Source organism: Phacochoerus africanus, chromosome 3, assembly GCF_016906955.1.
Source record: "Phacochoerus africanus isolate WHEZ1 chromosome 3, ROS_Pafr_v1, whole genome shotgun sequence".
NCBI classification, from domain to species: Eukaryota; Metazoa; Chordata; class Mammalia; order Artiodactyla; family Suidae; genus Phacochoerus; species Phacochoerus africanus.
Window position 1 is genome coordinate 109316226 of NC_062546.1, and position 17529 is coordinate 109333754.

The following is a 17529-nucleotide window of genomic DNA, read 5'->3' on the forward strand; positions in this document are numbered from 1 at the left end:
TCACGTTCCTATTATTCAAGAGGAAGATTTTAAATAGAGTAGGAAAACTCTATAGGGGATAGTGAAAAAATTACGCAAAAGCAAATGAGCTAAATCTAGTAGTGGCCAGCAAGAGATGCCCTGAAGACACTATTATAATATCTTTTCTCTTTTAAGATAATTTACTTTCCTATTACCATCAGCTCTCATTTAGGTTTTTCAGGACACCACATTCACATAAATCAGGAAATATTATTGAAGACTTACTATGTGCAAGACACAAAGGTGAATAATATCAGAGAGGGTCTTTTAGATGGGGTGATTGTGAATTTTGAATTTGAAAAGTGCTTGGAATTGTTGAATGGAAAGTGACAGTATAGGAAAACTTTGGTGACAATCGGTGATCTTCCCCTTCTCAAGGGCTGTAACCAAAATAGTGTTCAGTCTGGAACAGGAATAACAGCCTAAAACTGGTTTATCCACATAAACCAGATAACTCATGGGCTTGTATAGATCTTTAATCATCCTGCAGTAACTTTCAACCACTATTCCTTGGTTTAATCATGTGCTACTGATGAAGAAGGAGGTGCCACCAAATTGAGATCAATTTGTCAAGATTTTTTACATTTGTTGAACCAGGAAAACACAGGTGGATTAGGTCTAGCATCCAGGAAGCTGAGCTGAGCTGGCTTGTGAGAATGGCACAGTTGACTAGCACTGAGTATCACAGGGTCAGGCCAGCTGCAGAAATTATTACCTTTTTACTGAAACATGGGATCACTCTGCCTGAAAGAATAGAAGAGGATGTAGTCAGGACAATAAACAGCTCTACACACACACACAAAGGCAACAGATTATTAGCAAATAACAAGTCCTGAAGGGCCAGTGAATGAAGAGTGTGACTAACCAAGAATGCTTTTTCCTTGATTGAGACAGTGAGGCATTGATTTCCTGTAGAAATAGTTGCCTTATAATTGTGGATGACTTTCGATGTTGTTTTGAGTGTTTTGTTCCTTACAACGTGCCACCAAAACGGTTACTATTTCAAAGTATGCCCTCAGCGGTATTGTGCAGAATTTGCTGAACTAGAAAATTAGGTGTGATCGGGCTGGTAAAACGTTCTTTCAGTGAGCCATCCACAGGGAGGTGGCAGAATATTATTCAGAATCCGTATTTTGACAGTGGCCTGCTTATGGACATCCCATAATTTATCCTCTTTTACTGCCATTTCCTACCATAGTACTTCAGATTCGTGCCCCAGTTCTGTTCTCAGGTTACACTGGTTTGCTGCTCCAAAGCTACCCTTTTCTGCCTTGACCTAAGATGGAAGGATTAGTCCCATCAGAGCATTAACTGTCCATACCAAGTCATGGCGTGTATGGCCTGGTGTCAAAGACTCAATGCCCATGTGGTGAGCATCACAGAGACTGTTTCACGGCTTTTGTTCTAGGGCTTCGAAGGGGGTGGCTATTATCTGAGATGTTCTGCATATCAGCGACAGTGGGAGGGAGGTATTCTTATAATCTTGTTATTTACTCCCCAAGGGCTATGGATCCTGTGGAAAGGAGTGTGATTCAGCCATTTGGGGGATCTAATGCAGGACCAGTAAGAACTCTGGGCTCATCTCTTGCCCTTTCTGGGAAGGATTACTCACTATCTGCTCCCCAATCCATCATGAGAAATGTCAGACTCAGTCAATGGACAGTGGGGAACCTGGCCCATCCTCTTCCTTTTAGGAAGTTACATAGACCTGTACTCTGTGTTCCCAAGGATAAGAAAGAGGGTCTCCTAACCTGCTCCCTTGTATGACATAAGCCGTACTCACATTTGAGATACATTTTCTTTCTAGCTGCTTATACTTAAGGAATCAGGTTGTCACAGCCAAATGACTATCAGAGCATATATGAAAATGTTCATAAATTGTAGTCCATTTTCTAAGTATCCTAGCATCCTAAGTTAATCTTCCAGATATTTACCACTTGAATCTTTCTTGTGTTATCTGGATGCATTTCTCACAGGGAGAGACATGGGTTTTAATGGGAAATTAAATTCTAATAATTTGGGCATTTTCTGCATATTTCTATGTATTCTTACTGGACCAGTATTTTGACACTCATGGTTTTCTGAACGCCATCTGAGTGACGGCCTTGTTATCTGAGATCTTTTGCCAATAACATAATGGTAAATTGCATCAATTTTGTAGCTCTTCATCTGCCTCGTGTTTAATGGTTTTTGAGTTGTACATACTGGAAAGGTTCTGCAGATAAAGTATGAGAGGAAAAAAGCATTATGTACATTAGTTGAAATTGACATCATGTTGCCAAACTGTAATAAGCCTTAGGGGAGCACAGTGTTGAAACTACTCAATTGAATGCTGCAATTTCCCATAACAATTTAAAAGGCCTGCAGGCATGCTAAAGTCCTAGCTGGATCTTTCAGTTAACACTCTGTAACATGACCCCAAAGTCTCATTTACATCACAGCAATTAAAATATATTCCATATTACGTGTTTACTACTATACAGTAATGGAGAAACAATCCAATGAGATGCGACTATTTTCCAAAAATAATCATGGAAATCTTTACGTTCACCATTTCTTCTTTTCAGAGCGGTCTCACCATTGCATGAGCTCAGAGGAGGATGGTGGTTGAAAAAAGGAAACCGAGTGGGGGAGGGGGAAAGGAATACAATCTAGATTGATGATTAACTAGTAGTCATTACTACTTGGTTACCCACGAGAAATTATGTTAATAGTCTCAGTCTGGTTCATAGGTGACAGGTGTCCATTATGCAAAGTAATGGTTATCTGTGCTAATTGCCCCCCCCCCACACACACACACACACTGGTCGGTTGAAGTAGAGGGACCACAAATTATGAGACTCATGTGCTGCCTACTGTGCTAAGGAAGCAGGTTGAGGGACCACAGATTAAATGTGCTAAAATGATATACCTCTGGGCTGCAGAAATGCGGCCCCTACACTAGTACAGAAATGCCAGTGCCCAGTTGGGGAATGTGATGGACAGGTAGAGGTGCACTCCCCTGGGGAAGGTGTTTTCTTAAATTAGACTCATTTCCTTAATTCTTCATCCAAATTAATTTTCCTGGTATATGGAGTATAACCGTAACTATTAACTGATATCAAATATTTTGTAAGGAGACAATCACAAGTTCAATTATTTTAAAGCAAAGCCACAGTTGCCAAAATTCTATCATATTTGCTCAACAGTGACTACTGCATTTCGGTCTTGCCTTTCTTTCAAGAAACAGACCAAATCGACTTACTCCAGATTGTTGTGACGGTTTAATATTTATTGAGTAGCCACAATTTACTAGCTTACCTTGAAAGTGTGGTTTTTAGCAGTTGTCTAGAATGCATCAGCAAGGTAGGGAATACAGTGGCAAAAGTCCAGCTTCTTACTTGGCAGGCAGTCAACAGGCAACCAAGGAAACTGAATTTCTCTCTCTGTGCCTGTTGGTAAACTTTCGCTTGCACTGCCCTTTTGTGGTTGGGAAGAGCGCTGGAAGAATCCTACTTCAGCAGACATTGGAGAAGGCAACAACTTATCTGCTGAAGTAGGTCCATTTTAATCCGTGCCTTGGCTTATCACTACCACTAGTAATAGCATGAAGACCATTTGACTGGGCCACTTACTCTAGAGCCTTTGTGCTAATTATTGATAGGGGCCCCCTTAAGCAGACACAACCTCTTCATGGGGTGCTGGGCTAGATGGCAGTCCCCCACTTACCGCTCAGCAGGTGCCCCTGACAAGACTTGGGTCAGGCCATATGTCCTCCTCTCCCCCCATTTTTTATAAGCATTATAAATTATGCACATATTTGTCTTTATGATAGAAAGTATTCAGGAAATCCAGAACAATTGACTAATTGGATATATTTTACCTATTTTTACTTGACTGTATGGATGCATGTATACAAAGTGATAACATTTGAGTATATATCATACATACATAAGCACTTGAAGGTGTCTGACTAAACTTGAGATGTCAAAACGTTCTATGTGAGCCTATACCAAGGTAAGCATATTTATATATCCTGGTAGAGTTGCATTAACATTTGCTTAAAAACAAACAGTAAACATCAGAGAAGAGCAATAGTAAAGAGAATTGAATTCTCTTGAGTAAGTGCACAGACCGGCTCTGGAAATGTGGGTCCCTTTCCCCATACCCGTAGAGATCAAACGAAAACCTGACATAACCTCTTCAGTATCTGCTGTGAGCCAAAAAGCTTTCCATAGTTCTTTGGGCAAAGCAAACACTAGGACTGAACCAAGGGCAATTTGAAACCCTGAAGCAACTCTGGGATTGGTTCCCCCCAAGCTTCACCCCTTCAAGGAGGAAGTATGGTATGGGAGTCTCTCTCTGTCCACATCTCTACAGGTAGGTGCTGTGTTGAACGGGACCCTCAGCTACAGCCCTGAACCAGCATTTCCTGTCCCCCAGGGGTCTGTGAAGAAGGTGCCATTTGGCTGGTTTGGTGTTTTTCAGACTGAGATGAAAACTATCCAGTGGGCAGTAGACAGAGGACATGTTTATTATAGTAATTTTGCCTGTGGGTTACAGAGGCATGAATAACTGCAGTTATCTTTATTCTCCAAATACTTGTGGGTAGTTATCAGGTCTCCACCTAGTTGTTACTAAAATAAACCTTACATAGTTCTTTCATTCTAGAGACTCTTAATCAGATCCATTGCTTCCCTTGAAAGTCCTTCCTGTGTTTGACTACTTCATTTTTACTACCAAGATATAAATATTTGGATATCACTATACATGAAATCATTTTGAGATGATCAGTGTGGGAACTAATTTTTTTTCTTGTTCTGATAACATAGTATTTCTGAATAAGCTTGTAAAAATTCAAACCCCAGATTCCATCAAAACATTTTAGCAAAATGTTTCGCTACAGATGGATATAGTCTCTTGCTTTCAACCTTTTGGACTGAGTTTTTATACATTTTCCCCCTGTCCCAGCTTCCTCAGATAAGCCTAATGATGCTGGGTGTTATTCTGGCACACTGGACCATATTTTCAAATTTAATTATAATAACTGGCCCTTATCAAGAAGACATTATGTTGTATGCCAATCACTGGACTAAATGCTTTTAAAACTGTATCTCATTTAATCTTTATAACATCTCCATAAGATATTGTCATATGCACTTTAGAGAATGAAATTCTGAAAACCAAATCTCAGAGGGTTTAAATAACTTGTCCAAGGTTAGAGTCACATAAATTACAAATAGCGGAGCTAGATTTTAGGCATAATCTGTCTGATCAAAAACCTGCCCTGTGTTTCCACTCCAGTTGTATTAGCATAGCTTTTTTTTTTTATTTTAAAAGTCAAGGTCAGAACTTGTAGGTCCTCTCTCTCTGAGATCACTTTTCTTCATGTAGAATTCAATGGCAGGTGGGCTTTTTCCACATATTGGCAAAAGCCAAAAATGTAAATAAGCTCCCTGTCTTCATCTTCCCAGATTCGCGTCTCCTCATTGGCTGATTTTGAGTAGGCACGTTCCCAGTTGTTTCCTCACGTGTCCTGGAACTGACCTCTTAGATGACATGTCCATTCCTGAACCGATCCCTGGCATTCTGTGCAGGCAGTTTTTTGACCCCGGGATTGGGGTCTGTTCCACCTGAACCCTTGGAAACCAGTGTGGGACAAGAGCACTTATTCAGGGACATACGGGGCATACAAAAACCCAGCCTCTGACCACAATGGCCATGATGTAGGAGAGCCCTTCTCCTAGTAACTAAACCATGTGGATGGGAGACAAGCAAAGGGAATTGTGACTGGGGTCTCCTCTGAAACACAGAGCATCACATTGAGGTATCTTTCATTCTTCCTAAATTGTCTTTTCCTCAAAGAACAGGTTTGAAAATATTCCCAATACATTCGATCATTTTAACTTGGTCTTGAATTTTCCACCTTTCTCACTCCTCAGTTGAATTTCACTTGGCTTTTACTTTTGCCTCCCCAGGACTGTGATCTCTGCAAATTTAACCACTGTGGGACTTTTCAATAGGACAACCCTCACTGACTTTGTACTGGTTCTGTTGACATCCTGACACAGTTTGTCGAAGTCTTTGAAGTTGTTTCTCCCACTATCCCCTCTCTTTTTAAAAAAAGGTGCTTAGTTTGGGGTTTGCTTGTTTATGGCTTAAATCCCCTCTTTGTTCTAAGGTTGGGAAGTAGAGTCTACTGTGAAGAGGACAGATTTGGAATTAACTGAAATGGGTTCACATTCCCCTGGCAGCTTCCTGACTATCCCTCCTTGGATGATTCCATTCCACATTCTGGGCCTTCGTTCTCTCATGTGAACATGGAATTTATCATTCTTACCTCACAAGGTTGCTCTGAGGATTAAGTGAGGTCATGTATGTAAAGCACCTGGCATATTTTAAGCCCTCAATAAATAATCAAGATTGAAATTAATAATTCATCAAGGAGCTTTTACGACCACTCTTCAAGAGAGGGATATGTCCAGCACTTAGGGAAATTGTATAATCATTTAAGAAGCTCCTCCAATGGCCTGCAGCATCCCCAGCTGTCACAAATCAGAAATACCCGTCCTTGAGTCACTTTTATGATATAGCAAGCTGTAGTTTAGGGGGAGGGGTTGTTTTTTTGTTTTTTTTGGTGAGGTGGTTTTTTGTTTGTTTGTTTGTTTGTTTGTTTTGGCCATGTCTGTGGCATGAGGAAGTTCCCAGGCCAGGGACTGAACCTGTGCCACAGCAGTAACTAGAGCCACAGACGTGACAATGCCAGATCCTTAACCTGCTGAGCCACCAGAGAAATGACCAAGCTGTAGTTGTGTTTAAGCCATTCAGAAGGCTTGCTTATTTTCCTCTCATTAGGGCTAAAGGTTTGAATTTGGAGTTGATGCTCCATAGGCCTTAGAGTTTGGCAACTGTGTCAAAGCCATAAATAGAAGAACACCATGTGGGAGTCCCAGCCTGGCCACACACTGATTGTTTGACTTGACATTTTTTTAAATTAATTTCTCATATTTCCTCACCTGTAAAACTGGCAAATATCAGAACTTGAGGAGCAGCTCTTAGAAATTGTAATGCAGTGTGCAACCTAGCATGAAAAAGTGTTTAAAAAGTGGAGGTTATTGTTTTGATTGTGCATTTGACTGTGGCTGGCATGTCCACAGAGGTGGACATGTATGTTTGAAGGTGGCATGACAGTCTGTGATGCAGTTCAATCAGAACAATACATGGCAGTGATATCAAAGTTGTCTTTTTGGTTGCTTTTTACTTGGTGTATATTTGAAGCCACCTGCATGATAGCATCATCTCTACAGGACACGTTACTGTTCCTTTGCTTTTCCTTCTCAACCCGATAGCATTACTGGCAAAATTTTCAAAGGACTGGCTCATTTTCAAGCTCTAGTGAGTTAAGTGGTGGCTTCTATTTTCAGGGTTCTGGCTTAAACCATCATAAAAATGCTTAAATAGATATGATGGATATCGGCAGAGCCAGGCAGTCAGACAAATTGAGTACAGTATTTACACTGTACCCTAAAGGTCTGGAAGGTAGGAAAGCTGCATTTGGCTCAGCCGTGTTGGATTCTAGAGCAGCTTTCCCCAAATGATTCTAAGTATGAAGACTATGGCCTTTCCTTGCAGTTTTTCATGTCTTTGCAACCGTCGACCATGTAACTGAATTAATGTATTTTCCTATTATATTACTATTGTCCATAATTTTTGTTAGAAAAAACAGAATCACTTTTAATTTCAAATTATGCAAGTGAATTGCTGTATTTGTTTTTAAATCATAGTCTATATTCCCACTTTTCCTTACTGGGTAAATTAGCCTCATTATCAGTATTTTTTTTTTCTTTTTTGCTCATTTCCAGTTTCTGTTTCCTTCTACATATAAATAATTTTGAAAGAATTTTTAATGATCTGATCAGACTCAAGCCACTTTTCTCTAGCCTCAGGCACTGTTCTATATATTTTCCAATTAAAAATTTCCCAGTATTCAAACTTAATCAGTAGCTATTTTAGTATAGTGCTCCTATTTGTTTCATTTTCTAAGTTTGCGTATTTGCTATTTATGATAAAGCAGGAAGAATAATTTTGAATTTTAAGACAATAAACTTCCTATTTATCATTTTAAAAATAAAGACATAGGAGTTCCCACGTGGCTCAGCAGGTCAAGGATCTGGTATTATCACTGCTGTGGCTCTGGTTACAGCTGTGGTGCTAGTTTGACCCTTGGCCTGGAAACTTCCACATGCCACAGGCATGGCCAAAAAAATTAACTAAAAAAATACGGACAAATGTATCTTTACTCACATGAAACTGTTCATAGTTGTCAAGTAATAATGCGTTGCAAGATCATGTGCATTAAATTATAGATTTTATATGGTGCATATATATTCACACACACATGCATACATGTAGTCTGGAAAAGTGAACTAAAATATTACAGGAGCAATAATTTTAACAGTTTTTTTGCTCTTATCTGTATTTTCTAGTTTCTAAAGATTACTGCCTAATGATATATGTTTAATATGAAAAAAATGCAAGAGTTGGGAAGAGAGTGTTGACGCCTGGCCTTCTGTCCCCTCTGTCTCAGCATTTGTCCCTTTTTACCCATCTGCTCCAGCCAGCAGCCTGGCAGTCATTCCCACTGTGTCCTTTTCCTCACCCTCAGTTCGGCCCATCACAGCTCTTACTGTACAGTGTCCGTCTGTCCACGTCTCTTAGTGTCCGATGCCATTTCAGGTTCTCTAGTCCAAGCTCTCCTTCTCTTTCCTGGACTTCTGCAAGACCTCCATCCTCTCTGTTCTCCACACTTCAGCCAGAGGGCTCTTTCCACCCTAAGTCTAATTGATCATGTCTAACGTGACATTTAATATTTTCCAATGCTCACCCATTTTTGGTGGAATAAGGGTGAAACGGTTTAGCCTTTCTCTGAAGTTCTGCCTCTGGCGCCAAGTTTCCACTGGACTCATATCATGTCTCTCCTCCCACTCACTCTGCTCCAGCCCTGCTGGCATTTGTCCACCAAGCTCCCCACCTCCCTGCCCCCCACCTCCACATGCTGTTTGAACAATTCTCTCAGCCTGATCTGTTCTACTGTCAACCCCTTCCCTGTAACACATACTTGTGACCAGACTAAATTTTATTTATCTAGTGGCTCTCAGCCTAAACGTCATTCAAAATCTGTCCTTTTTTTGGCTCTCAATCTCAATCACACCCCATCTTCTATTCTCTTTCTCAGCAACTTGCACTTTTTGGCCTTGTTTGTTACATTTTTAGTTGCATATTTGTTTGTGCGATTCATTGTTTAACCTCTCTCTCCCCTTTCATATTAAAAGAAGGTAGAGACTATGTCTTGTTCACCACTCCATTCCCAGCATCTCTCACTGTGCCTGACATGTATGATGAATGAATTTAAAAAATTAATGATCACTCTGCCTTGTGTGCAATTCCATGTCAATGCGTGTAGATCCATTTCATTCTTTTGAATTGCTGTTGAGTGTTCCTCCAGTGGTCTTGTCTTACTCTTTCATCTAATCTGACCTTCTCTGCCTTTTCATTGTTGTGTGTAAATCATTTATATTTATATTTAATACAGTTTTGATATGATTAGGTTTCCCTTTTCCATCCATTTACTTTTGATCTGTTTGTGTCTTTATATCTAAGAATGTTTCTTGGAAGCAGCATATAATCAGGCCTTGTTTTTATTTTTTTAATCCAGTATGAAAATCTCAGCATTTTGTGCTGTTTAGAACTTTTACATCTAATGTGATTATTTGCTTAGTTAAATTTAAGTCTCTTATCTTGCTATTGTATTCCATTCCCCCTGCATGTTCCTTGATTCTTCCTCTTTTTTTTTCTTTGAATTACTTAACTATTTTTTATACTTCCTTTTTTGTGATTCCATCATTTTTTTTGTTGGCTTATTGGCTCTAACTCTCAGTTTTGTTATTTTAGTGGTCTAAGGTATATATCTTGGAGTTCCTTGCTAACAGGTTAAGGATCCTGCATTGTCACTGAGGTGGCTTCGGTCACAGCTATGGTGCAGTTTTGATCCCTGGCCCAGGAACTTCCATATGCAGCATAGGGGTGCCCCCCAAAAAGTATACATCTTTAGTATAATAGTCTACCTTCAGGTGATATTATACTACTTAGCATGTAATATAAAAACCTTGCAATAGTATACTTGTTTCCCTACCTCCTTCCTTTGTGCTACTATTGCAATAAATTTTACTTGCAGGTATGTTGTAAAATTTGTAATACTGGTTATATTTTTGCTTAAAAAGACATCTATCTTTTAAAGAGATTTAAATAATAACAAAAGTGTCATATATTTAACCATGTAGTTACCATTTTCAAGAGCTTCTTCCTTTGTATAGATCCATATTTCTATCTTATGGTATTTTCCTTTGGCCAACAGGACTTCCATTGTATTTCTTGTAATGAGAGTCTATTGATGATTAACCTTTTTTTTTTTTTTTGTCTTTTTGCCTTTTCTAGGGCCGCACCTGCAGCACATGGAGGTTCCTAGGCTAGGTGTCCAATTGGAGCCCTAGCCGCCAGCCTTCGCCACAGCCACAGCAATGCCAGATCCAAGCTGAGTCTGCAACCTACACTACAGCTCATGGCAACGCTGGATCCCCAACGCACTGAGCAAGGCCAGGGATCAAACCCACAACCTCACGGTTCCCAGTCGGATTCGTTAACCACTGAGTCATGATGGGAACTCTGATGATTAACCTTTGTATGTCTGAAAAGGTAGTTAATCTGCTTTAACTTTTAAGAGACATTTTCATTGGGTATAGGACTCTATGGTGATAGTTTTCTTTATTCTTGCTTACATTATTTCCAATGAGAAACCATTTAATGAAACTTTTTTTTGGGTCTGCTTTAAGACTTATTCCTTACTATTGCTTTTGAACAATTTTGATCACAATCAAATGACTTGGTATGATTTTCTTTATATTTCTTGTACCTAGGGTTTGTTGAGCCTCTGGAATATTGTGTCGTTATCATTTATCAAACTCGAGAGTTCTTTGGTTGTTATTTCTTCAAAATTTTTCTGTTGCCTCCTCTCTTCTTCTCCAGTTACATCTGTATTGGCCTCTTGAAGTAGTCCTACACCTCACCAATGATGTATTTATTTATTTATTTTCTTTCTCTGTGCTTCATTTTATATAGTTCCCATTACTATATCTTTAAGCTCATTAATCTTTTCTTCTGCATTGCCTAATCTGCCAACTGTCTTATTCAGTGTATGTTCCATCTAAGATACGGTCATCTCTAGAAGTTTGCTTTTGTTCTTTTTATGTAGTTCATGTCTCCATTTAATTTTTTAAGCATATGGGATACAGCTATAAGTGTATCATGTCCTTATCTATTAATGCTAATATCCATGTCAATTCTGGATCAGCTTCAATTGCTTGACTTTTCTCATTATTTTCCTGTTGCTTTTCATGCCAGGTACTCTTTGATCAGATGACAGACACTGTGAATTTTATTGTGCTGGTTACTTTTCTGTTTCTATAATATTCTCAAGCTTTGTTATGGGACGGTTAAGCTACTTGGAAACACTTTTATCCTTTCTGGTCTTGCTTTTACGATTTTTTTATTGAGACCAGAATCATGTTTAGTCTAGTGCTAATTATTCCCCACAATTGAGGCAAGACCATTTTGAGTACATTGCCTAATAAATTATGATACTTTTCCAGTCTGTCTGGAAAACTATACACTAATTCTTGGCCCTGTTTGAACTCTGGATACTGTTCCCTGCAATTCATTGGTCCTTTAGAGGGGAAGTGTTGCCCCAGGGAGACATTTGGTAATGTCTCAGGACATTTTTTATTGTCATTACTAGGGATGCTACTGGTATCTTGTGGATAGAGTCTAGGAATGCTGCTAAACATCCTACTATAGGATAGCCCCCAACAAAAAGTTTTTGCATCTAAAATGTCAGTAATGCCAGTGTTGAGAAACTCAGCTATAATCCTTTCAAATCATTCTTTCTCTGGCCTCTGTTACTCTCCTCATGCACATGTACTGGTCAGTATTCTGTTGAATTCTCAAGAAGGACCCTTTGCTGACCTGCAGAATTCTTGCTCCGTGCAGCTCTCTTTTTTCCAACACTTTGTCCTGCAGAGGCTTATCACCTGTTCCACCAGACTTTCAGCCCTGTCTCTTTAGCTTAGGAAGTCAGCTGGGCTCTTCCTGGGTTCCTCTTCCCTGTGCAACAGCCTGAAAACTCTCAAGACAGTGAGCAAGGGCAGTCAGGGGCTCATCTTGTTTGTTTCCCTTTCTCAAGGTGCACTGTCCTTCGGTTTCTTCATGTCAAAATCTTGAAAACTTGGTTACATGTTTGTTGTTGTTATGATTTTAGATAGGAGGGTAAATCCTGTTCCCATTACTCCATCTTGGCTGGAAACAGAAGTTGACTTCTTATTAATTATTGCTATCAAATGTGTTCTTGATTTCCTATCGTATTTAAAGAAAGCAACCATTTTTAATTTTCTCAATCACTAATTATTTGCTGTATTTATTTTTCTCTGTACCTGTATCTTCCCAACAAGCATCACTTTTTATACTTACGGTACACTCTTCTTTCCCTATATTTCTTTTCACAGTTTTCTTTGTGTTTTAATTTGGTGTCTCAAACATGATAGTTAAATTCACTTGCATTCTTCTATTTGAATCTGTGAGCACAATTTTAGTTATGCTTGAATTTAGCATTATCTAAAAAAAGTCACCATAATATGATTTTATTTTTGTACTTAATTATTTCACTTCTTTGATTTATAAATTTGTCTCAGGGAACAAAATTTCCTCTAAAATGAACAATAGCAATTGATTTCATCTTGAGTTCAATTGGCAGTAATCTAGCTTTTCAATAAAGGAAATATGTTAAAGTTCTTGTGGTTGCAAACTTGTATTTACTGTTTGATTAACATAATTGGTAATAAATCATAAACACTAACTTACTAGGGAAAATATGAATTGTGAATAACAAAAGGCAAAATTTTCTTGTTCAAATAATTTAGATCTTTAAACTATTTTGGAGTAAATTAATGTTTCTCTGAAGGTTGCTTATTCTTTTCATTGAGCTTTTCCAAACTATTATAAAGTCAGGGGAACATCTATGCAGAAGATATGCAAGGTAACATTCAGGAATTTTGTTTGTTTGTTTTGTCTTTTTGTCTTTTTAGGGCTGCACCCTCGACAATATGGAGGTTCCCAGGCTAGGGATCAAATCAGAGCCAGCCTACACCACAGCCACACCAACGCCAGATTCAAGCCGAGTCTGCAACCTACACCACAGCTCACGGCAATGCCAGGTCCTTAACTCACTGAGCGAGGCCAGGGATCAAACCTGCAACCTCATGGTTCCTAGTCAGATTTGTTTCCGCTGCGCCACGACAGGAACACCCATTCAGGAATTTGTAATCCTTACAGAAAATAAATAACAAGGAAATTGTGAGTTTGACCATGAGGTCACTTAATCCTTTGGGTTTAGACACTTGTTTTTATTTCAGTTGCTGGAATTGTAGCGTATAGATGTTTTTATGGATGTTTGTCATAGACCTGAGCGATTTTAATCACTGCCATCAAGGGTTTTAAAAACATACAAAGTCCAATTAAAATCCGATTACTTCCTAAAATTACAATTTGAAACTGTTTCTTTGGAATTAGAAACATGTTATGAAACAATGTGATCATGTCTTTGAGTTCTCAGGCCATGTTTTACAGCCTGTTTAAATAATATATCTGAAACAGAGGACCTGATCCCTAGTGTCCCTAAGGCAAGACTACCTGCCTGCTCATTTAATCAGTCAAATACTTTGCAAGCTATTGAGAAAAAAAACAGAAACAAATAACCAAATAATGGAATTTGCTTTAAGGCCAGCTGTGCTTTCCAGAGAAATGCTCTGGGTAGGAACCAAGTGGTTTTTCAGGGAGCTAATGGGAAGTAACTAGATCAGCTTGATGTCCTCATATACTTTCTGTAGTAGTCAGTTCAACCAAAAGTTTTCAGTCACCTTTCTCTCTAATAGTTTTCCTTCCTTTTCAAAGGCCCTGCCCACTGATGCAGCAGTGGCCCTGTTCCTTAACTGCTTTATGCAGAATGTGCATTTGGTGACCTTCTTCTTCCTGTAGGACTGTGCAACCACCATCAAAGTGCTTCAACAATTTAGCTCCACTTAAGCAGCTGCGTTTTTTTAACCTTCTCATCTTCAGCTCTGAGTGTATGAGATAATGCAGAACACTGCCTTTTGAAGTCATACTGAACTCAATGACTTCCATCAGAAGCATAGCAGTAGTTGCAAATGTTACAGTGTAAATTAAATCCTTGAAGGGTTTGAACCATGTGGAATACTGGAAGGACAGAAGCAAAGGACTTTTTATTGTTTGGTATCTCTAGGCTCAATACACTTGTCTTTGTCTTTGATTATATATTTGAATACTCTATCTCAATTTTTCACAGCACTTTAGGATTGCTTCACAAATAAAGTCAGATATTTGATGCTAGAGGTGTTCTCTAAAACTCACCTAAAATTATCTTTTTATTATTAATTAACATTTCATTGGAATTGACATATAAACATTGGTAACATTAGCCACAAGAATACATCTTTGCTAGTGATGATATATGTTCATGTTATTATGTTAAAGAGCTATTGCTTATCTGATTTGCAAGACTGAAAAAATGTATCATGTAATATTGTATCACTCTATCGAAAATAAAATACTTTTTACATTCAAAGATCCAAAGGGACAAAGAAAAATACAAAATGGAAATATGTATGGTCTAACTTGGACTTTGGCAAGTCTTTTCTTTTCTTCTTCTTCTTCTTTTTTTTTTTTTTTGTCTTTTTAGGGTCACTCCCTAGGCATGTGGAGGTTCCCAGGCTAGGGGTCTAATCGGAGCTGTTGCTGCCGGCCTATGCCAGAGCCACAGCAGGGCCAGATCTGAGTGGCATCTGCAACCTACACCACAGCTCATGGCAATGCTGGATCCTTGACCCACTGAATGAGGCCAGGGATTGAACCTGCAACCTCATGGTTCTTAGTTGGATTCATTTCCACTGTGCTATGACAGGAACTCCAACACTTATTTTTTAAAATATGCTAACTGAGGGCAAGAAATGGATACTTTATAATGATTTCAAATGCCAAAACTCTATTACTAAAAATGCTTAAATTACAATACTTTTCTGGTCAATGAAAAGCTTTTTGATGATCAGTTTGTTATGAGAATCTGTATAACCTTTCCTCCAAAGAGAGCAAGATTATTTTGGAAACAAAATTTTCCTTGAACTCAAGCATATTTTTTTCACTCTGTATGTTACCCGTTTCCCTCACTAAACATGTATTTCCTGAGGGCAAGAACATTGTTTGATTTAGTGCCCAGCATATTAATAAATAAATATTCAATAAATATTTTCCTAAAGTAACTTTTGTTTGTTGGAATAACAAGAGTGAATTGGTATGTTTTTTTAATCCTATTGTACAAAAATAGTCCCTGTCACCTAACTTTAAAATTGTGCATTGCCCTAAATTGAAGAAAGCTACATTAAGGGAAATCCAATCTCTACTAAAAGCTATTGGAAGAATTTGTAAAGAGAAAAAATGGACTAATGAATCAGAAGGGGTCAGTGAAAAATTAATTTAAAAAGAAATCAGATTCATCAAAAAGAAGAAAAGGATAGTGAAGCCAAGATCCATTTCAACAGCCAAGAAAACATTTAGTGACTACTTTTAACAGCCCAGCTCCATGCATAGCAGAGACATGTGGAACCCCATGGGAGGTGCCCATCAATATGGGAAGGGGAGGATTTTGTTTGGTTGAAGAGGTAGCAGAAGGGGCAGCCAACTTTTCCAAGCATAGGCTCTGGAACTCTGGGGTCATTTCAGCTCAGCGTTCCCCTGCTCTCCTCACTCTTGGTTGGAAGGCAAGAATTAAAAGTGAAAAGCATTAGGAACTGTCATTTTGCTCAGAAATAATCAAGACTTGTGTTCACCAAAGGGGAAATGTGGTGGGAGTGGGGGTGAGGGATAAACTAGGAGGTTGGGATTAACATGTACACACTGCTATGGAGTTCCTGTCATGGCGCAGCAGGAACGAATCTGACTAGGAACCATGAGGTTGCAGGTTCGATCCCTGGCCTCACTCATTGGGTTAAGGATCCGGCGTTTCCATGAGCTATGGTGTAGGTCGAAGACGTGGGGCTCAGATCTGGCGTTCCTGTGGCCATGCGTAGGCCAGCAGCTGTAGCTCTGATTGGCCCGGTAGCCTGGGAACTTCCATATGCCATGGGTGTGGCCCTAAAAAGCAAAAAACAAACAAACAAACAAAAACCATGTACACACTACTATATATTAAGTAGACAAGTAGCAAGGACCTACTGAGAGCACAGAGAAATTTACCCAATACTGTGCAATAACCTAGATGCGAAAAGAATCTGAAAAAGAATGGATATACATATATGTACAACTGATTCATTTTTCTGTACACCTGAAACTAATACAACATTTAAATCAGCTATCCTCCAATAAAATTTAATTTTAAAAATGTAATCAAGAAAAAAACAAAACTGGTTCCTGTTGTGGCTCAGAAGTAATGAACCCGACTAAGTATCCATGAAGACACAGGTTCCATCCCTGGCCTTGCTCAGTGGGTAAGGGATCCAGTGTTGCCATGAGCTGTGGTGTAGGTTGCAGACACAACTCCGATCCCTCATTGCTGTGGCTGTGGTGTTGGCCAGTAGCTGCAGCTCCAACTCAACTCAGCCTGGCAAATAACATATGCACAGGTGCGGTCCTAAAAAGACCAAAAAAAAAAGAAGAAGAAGAAGAGACAAACAAACAAAAAGACTTGGTGACAGTGTAGATGTGAGCCGAAGGCCCATGGGTGCATCAGAATTGGCAAGGAGACCCCATGTTGGAAGCACATTAAAGGGCAGAGTATGATGTGGACCCTGAGATTGAAGGATGAATTGAGAGGGAGGGGGATTTCATGGGCAAGGAAATAGCTGTGTAGAAGTCCAGTCCTGAGGACATGGAACCAAAGAGAAGACCAGGGCCGCCAGGAGTCATTTGTTTCGAGTTGATGATGGAGTCACTCAAGGAACAAGTGAGTTTAGGAAAGGAGTAGGGCAGGGGAAATGCTGAGGGCTGCAGACAAGGCCTTCAGGGACCAGCAGATTGAAAGACAAAATGAGCAAGAATAAAGACAAAAGAGAAGACCACTTGAAATGTGGATCAGCCCTGGGCAACTGTATATTAAGCAGCAGAGTCTCTTCTACCCACCTTGAGCCCTGTCAGTTGAGCCAGTTCAGGAAAAAGAGAGTTGCTGGGCAGAGAAACACGATGGGCTCTGGTCCCTCTAACTTACTCTTGCTTCTGGCACTTACTGGAAACTAGCCCTATCGCATCAGCCACTTGAATTGCCTTACATAATAAGATCATACTGATTAAATTCATTTTCTAGAGAGGAAAATGCTTTAGAAGGAGAAGAGTGGTCGAGAAGGATCAGCTTTTTCA

General features: G+C 39.3%; 1 protein-coding gene across 2 annotated transcripts in view; it reads left to right on the top strand.

Annotated features, from left to right (window-relative positions):
* Window positions 1-17529, top strand: part of TENM3 (teneurin transmembrane protein 3) — a 706293-nt gene that overhangs the window by 246598 nt on the left and 442166 nt on the right. The window lies entirely within an intron of this gene.